The sequence below is a fragment of the Cryptomeria japonica genome, chromosome 10 (assembly GCF_030272615.1).
Source record: "Cryptomeria japonica chromosome 10, Sugi_1.0, whole genome shotgun sequence".
NCBI lineage: Eukaryota > Viridiplantae > Streptophyta > Pinopsida > Cupressales > Cupressaceae > Cryptomeria > Cryptomeria japonica.
This window is the reverse complement of record NC_081414.1, coordinates 822,481,923-822,488,836: the sequence shown is the minus strand read 5'-3', so window position 1 is coordinate 822,488,836 and position 6,914 is coordinate 822,481,923.

Genomic DNA, 6,914 nt, shown 5'->3' with positions numbered 1-6,914 from the left:
TTATCCACAAATCTTCTATCATTATCTCCACTTGATCTCCATCGTGTTCTTCATCTTATCATATGTACAGGTTGTCTCGTATGCACATATCGGTTGACACAAAGTATTGGTTAGAGATAACCACTAAGAATACCGGTTGATAGTGTAAACATTTAAAGTTACACTGGTAGTCAATATAGTCATGTGTGTGTGTGTGTGTTTCATCAATGAAACATATGATGAATACATTACAATCATCATCATGCCAACAATCTCCCCCTTTGTCATTGATGGCAACACTTGAAAATTTTACAAAAATACCACTAAGTGTGCATACACAACAAAATTTACGCATATACTTATGCTCCACCTTAATGCATACACCATACAAAATTTTCAAACATACATACATATTTCTACTCCCCCTTTGACAAAAATGCCAAATTGAAAAAGTAAAATATATATATATATATATATATAGAAAATGTGTATCAAAGTGTTTAGCATATACAATAATAAAAATTTGAATTAATGTTCAGGCATAAGAAATTTTCATGAATATAACATTGTAGCTCCTCTTCATCCATGAAAAAGTATTCTCCCATGATTCCAGTATGCTCTCAGTATACTCAAATGTAGACATCAGCTATGAATTAAATTCTTCCATTGAGTCTAGTGTGTAGGTTTTAGGGGTTGCTAGGATAGCTTCTGCATTGGAATAGGCTCTCTGAAGTATGCCTACCTATGATGTAAGAAGACTCTTAAGCTCTCTAAGAGATCGAAGTCTCTTTGCCTTCTCATTATCATAAATGTCCAGTTTGTTATGTAAATTATCTATAGATTTGCTAAAGGCAAGTATAGAGTCCCGAAGTGGGACATATGCCTTTCATATCCTTTCTAGTTCTTGCTTTGTTTCAGTTTGTCTATTAGAAATGTCAGAATAGAAGAAAGTAACATTGGAGTTAGAGGCAAGATACTTTCCTCCCATTTCAATAGCTTTACTCAACAAACTTTTATTGTGTGATAGAGCCATTTTACCACTATCGATATCCTTTGTCAATTTTTCTCCATATTTCTTCTTGTGATTCTTTTCAGCATAGACATGAGCAACTTCTTTCAATGACTTGATTTGATCAGATGCATCTGCAACTAACTAACCAAGTTTACTAATAGGTGTAGGAAGATGTGCGGTAGATGTTTACGGTAGTAAACCAGATAGAATTTCTACTGCAGACTGAATTGTTTCAACTTTAATCTTCTTCTCTTTCAACCTCTTCTTATGTGCTCTAGATTGCATAACATTAGCAATCTTCATCATTTCTGATGCACTCATATTGTCTATGTCAATGGTTCCTAAGATACTCAAAGACTCATCATCATCATCATCAATCCATTTTTGCTTTGCCGGTTAAGAGGATATGACTTTAATGATTGCTTTCTTAGTATTCTTCTCTATTTTCTTTTCAGGTGACTGAGTGACAATATTTCCAGTATGCTCTGTTTGAGTGACATGAACGACTGGTGGGGATTGGGGATTCTCCAGTTGCCTTGTGACCGGTGGATTGCCCACTTTCAATTGATTTTCCGGTTGTTCAACTAATTTGACCTGTGGATCTTCAATACTTGGAGGCTCCATATCCGGTGCAGTAATATTTACAGATATATCATCATCAGTTATGTAAATAGTGGTGTCATTCTTGACATAATAGACCGCGTCTGCTTGAAGTATTTCTTCTTCATCCATTTTTGGCCTATTAACAGTAATATCTTCTACATCTTAGAAGACAACACAAGTTCTTCCATCCTTTTGATGTTAAATTCTATATGGTGGGTCTTTGTCTTGACAATCGACCTCTTTCCACTAAGAAGCTTTAATCTTCTTTCTTTGAACATGAATTGTGCTTTATACCTTTCCACTAAAGTGCTAATTGCTTCTTTTGAGAATTCAGAATAATATTGTACAAATACTTCATCAATAATTTCTTTTTCAATTTTTACAACTTCTTCCCATTTATTCAAAAGAATTGTGTACAAAGAATTTGAAACAACTTTCTCAATATCATGAGATAATCTACTATAATGACATAATTGAGTGATTATCTATTGCACAACTTCTTCTTTCTATTCTGCAATGAAAGAATCAAAATACTCTTTAACATTTTCAAATCTATTTCTCCCCAATGTCTTCATAGTTCTCTCAAAATGACTCTTAGGTTTGAACTTAGATAAGTCAATAGGTGCAGTTGCCTTAGGCATTTCCTTGACCTTTTTAGGTACTCTATCAGTTAACTTTGCTTTCTTTGGTTTACCTTCAGAATCGGTTCTCTTAGATTCTGGTTGCAAAATTAATTTTCTTCCTCTCTTCTTTGTTTCCTTTTTAATATATACTTTGGGTTCCGGTTCCTTTTTGGTTTGAATTCTTCGGGTAACCCTAGTACTTTTTATTGCTAGAGGTACATCATCAGACTTCTTATTCCTTCCTCTTGCACTTTTAGCAGGTGCAGTACTAGTTTGAGCAAGTGTACCTTGGACTGCTACAATGTTCAATTTACCCTTCTTTTTGTCTTTAGGTGATGCTAATAGGGTATTAGCATACCCAACCAGTAGATCATAGTTCACCTTGTAACTCATGTCATCAATTTCTTCCTCTCTTGGCTCAATTGCCTGCATCAAGCAAAAGTCAGTGGTAACAGTGAAGATTATGTCTTTTTCAAAGTGCTTTACCACTTCTTCTAGTAGTCTCATTCTCATACTCATCTTCTTTTGAAACTCATTGAAATACTTATTCATGGCACTAGGGAAAGTATTCTTTACAGCCTTGATGTTGTTCTTAATTTGTGCGGAGATCGGTGAGTCCTTCGACCACTCAATGTCTCTAATTCCTAGTAGAAATTTCTAAAAATAAAAGAATAATCTAGCCAATAGTTGACCAAACTTGAATTTCAAGTTGCTATCCTTTTTGATAGATTGGAAATTCAAAAAAAATTGACTCCTGATCGCTTCACAAAGATTATAATTTTTATTATCAACAATAATTTTGTGAGCTATATGAACTGCTGCTAAAGGAACACTATTATTTCTACTAGAGTAAAATACTCAGTAGCCTATTACCATTGCTGCTAGTTTTACTGCAGGGTCTTTAATGTTGTTGACAGAAAAAGCATGCCCATCAGATGTAGAACCAGTTAGGTTGAAGATAGTTCCTTAGAAATTCTTCTCAACTCAAGTACTTCACCAGTTGAGAAATAACTAGTTACAACCTGAATGGCTTCCTTTGTAATTGTGCTTCTTCAAAATCTTCAAGAAAATAAGCAGCATTATGAAAACCCTTTTCAAAAACCCTAGCATACTTTGTCTTAATCTTACCATTCTCATCACAAAGTGATTTCAACTGTGTGTAGATGTATAGAGATCCTAGATCCTCTATCTTATAGTCAATATAGCTAGATAAATCTCCTTTGATCAAAACACTGCTCGGGACTTGCGACAATGCATTATACAAAACAATTTGTTCTGCCTTAACTAATTCCATAAGCTCAGAGGTAATCATTACTCTTTCTACACTCTTTGAAGTTGATGCCATTACAGATATACAAAATTTGAAGTAGAATATTCAAGGAAAATACCTAGATTCACACACATTGCCTCATTTACTGGTTGAAATCCCAAATGAACACCAGTTCAGCTTTGTGCAACCTTGAATTAAGCTTGATTATACAAATCTCAAATTACTTTAGAAAAAGAATCTTTCTTAGCTCAATAAGTGCTCCAATTTTCTCTCTTGAATGCATTAGGGTAAAAATAACAAAGTAAAAACATGCTTTTATCCTTTTACCTACAGCATTAAATGCTCGCCCGTTAGGGTTGCAAACCCTAATTTTACCACTCAAGAAGTAAACTGGTTGATAACATATCAAGAAAAAGTTATCAAAATTATAAACTCAAAATTTTCTTACCACTCATTCATCACAAGGGGTTCGGAGGTGGATTTACCGTTTACGTTCCCTTGAGCCATATGACAAGGCTTAGTTCACCCGTGTAGGGTTCTCTTCACTAGGTGAAGGATAAATCTCCCCTGTCGGTGAGTCATCATTCTTTTTCTTCCAAATGCGGTTCATTTCCTCTTTAACTTCTTCAACACTTACTTTCTGTTTACCTTTCATATCTTTTACAAAATTGACCGGTTTGCTATTTTTGGATCTGCAAAATTTTGCTAAGTGTCTTGGTTTGTTGTACTGATAGCACACCATACCCAATGATCTTCAAGGTCCTGCATTTCCTCTTCCTATTCTTCTTCTACAATTCATAGCCACATGACCAAAGTTATTACAGATGGTTCAAACAATATTTGTTACCTTTTCCATCTCAAATGGACTAAACAACTTGTTGTAGGGTCTTTGCTAGTTCATGTTTATCTGGTTGTCAAAATTCCTCATCTAGTTGCCATTAGGTCTTGGATGCATATGCAGTACAGGATTATTATCTCTATATTTGCACTCAATAGATCTATGTCCATACATTCCACAAGTGAAGCAATGACCTTCAAATTCCTTGGACACATACCTAGAATTAGTATTGTAACTTGCATTTCTGTTAGGTTTGTCTCTACAAACATTTGCAGTGTGACAAAGTTTATGGCAAACAAAACAAACAGGTTTAAAGACCTTCTTACCAGTAGGGTTCCTGACCTTAGAAGAAGATTTGATCTTAGGAGTGTTTCTCTTGGTACCGAAGGTTTCACCTTTTTCAGATGTGTGAAAACCAAGTCCAGAGATATCACCTTTCATCCTTTGAGACTGAATTTTCTCTTCTAGCAAGGTTGAACATTTGACAAATTTGTCCAGCTTCTCATTTGTTTCAGTGAGTTGCTTGGTAAGATCTTCATTGTGCTTAGACAGATTCTCTCTCAGAGATGATGCTAAATCAAGATCTAACAGTGGATTTTCCTTCTCTTCTCTTTCAGAATTCAAATGCTCATGCTTTATCTTGGTAATGTCATGATCTATTTCCTTGATAAGATCCTTGGCTTCTCTTCTGGCTTCTAGTTCTTGACTCATGCAGATAGCAAGACTTTCTATCTTTCTCCTCAGATTCAATTTCTCACCATTGAGTTTTTCAACCTCCTCAGCCAAAGCATCAATATTGGCTCCATCTGAAGAATTATTATTAGATATTTCTAATAGTTGTTTAGTAAGCTCTCTCATTTTGTTTTGAGAAGCTCTCAGTTTGACCCTTAGCGTTTCTATTTCATTTCTGCTAGCTTCTAGCTCTCTAGCCATCTCGAAGTAGCTCATATCCCCCATGGTGGTTTCAAGACTTCCTTCTAAGTGATTAGGCTTCTCAAAAGTTAGGCTCTAATACCAATTGATGGACTTGAAAAGAATTGAGAGGGGGGGGTGAATCAGTGACACCAAAAATAGAACTACTTTAAACACTGACCGGTAGATGAACTTAACAAAGCTTTTAAAAATAATGCATGCAATCCAAAATGATATAACAACATCCACAAAAATTAAAGCATTCACCATAACACAAGTGTTTGTATGTGGAAAACCCAAATAGGTAAAAACCATGGTGAGATGGAACTCACAAGTTAACTATCTACAGTAATAGATAATTGACTGGTTAAGGTCTACAAAGTGCTCTGCTAGGAGCGAATCTTGTTAGAGATCCCAAAGCTTGATTAGAAGCTTATACCCTGTTAGGAGTAACCTCATCGGAGGATTTCAGAATCCAAACTACTGGATCACCTTGTTAAAGGATTTATATATTGAAGCTTGTTAGAGCTTACTCGATTAGGGGATTTGATTCTGCTATAATTGTTAGAGAACAACAAGTTTGTTTGATTTGTTCTGAGTAGCACAATACTTTATTGATCAGATCCTTCTAAACATATTCAACACTACTCTTCTTCATACTCTGCAACTTAACTCTTCTTCGCACATAACACTCTTCCACATATTTTTCAAATGATTCATTGCGATGTCAATATATAGACCTTAAGTTTCATGTCAGCCTAAGTAAATCAAAACATAATTTCCTAGGTGCAGTGTATCTGGACAAGTGATCATAACTCATCACAAAACTTACCGCCAAATTTTTTTCGGTAGCATAACTCATCACGATCTATGGTAACTCATCACAAAAATTACCGAATACTAGTTGGAACAATCAATACCATTTTGAGTTAAGACCATTATCCACAAATCTTCTGTCATGATCTCCACTTGATCTGCATCTTGTTCTTCATCTTATCATATCTATAGGTTGTCTCATATGCACATACCGGTTGACACAAAGTACCAGTTAGACATAACCACTAAGAATACTGGTTGACAGTTTAAACATTTAAAGCTACACCGATAGTCAATATCATCATGTGTGTGTGTGTGAGTGTTTCATCAATGACAACATATGATGAATACATTACAATCATCATCATGCCAACATCATCAACATGACTCATGACCAGGTCAACATGCTTTATCATTTCTTCCAATGATGAAGTAATTAATTCATATTATGAATTTTCTATGGAAACCTACAATGATGGCACTAGTTCTATACATGTAAAATATTTTGTTTGAAATGCCCTATAATTACTCATAATTTTTCTCGAGGTTTGTCTAAAGAGTAAAAGGGGACTAGGGTGATGTGGGGATCTGTTTAGGCATTTCTTAGACTATATTAACTTTTGGTTTAGGATTTATAGGAGATGGTGTAAAAAAAAACATATGAGAAACATATTGTTAAATAGTCAAATTTATGAAAACACAAACTTGATTTGATTCAAAAACATGAAAATATTCCCTACTTGTCTCTTCTTTTATGTATAAGTGTGAAAATACTTGTGGTAGGGATCAACTTGGTGAAACACAATCATGTTTTGCTCAAGAAACTAGAGGTTCTCTCCTCTCCTAGTTGGGACTATGAAT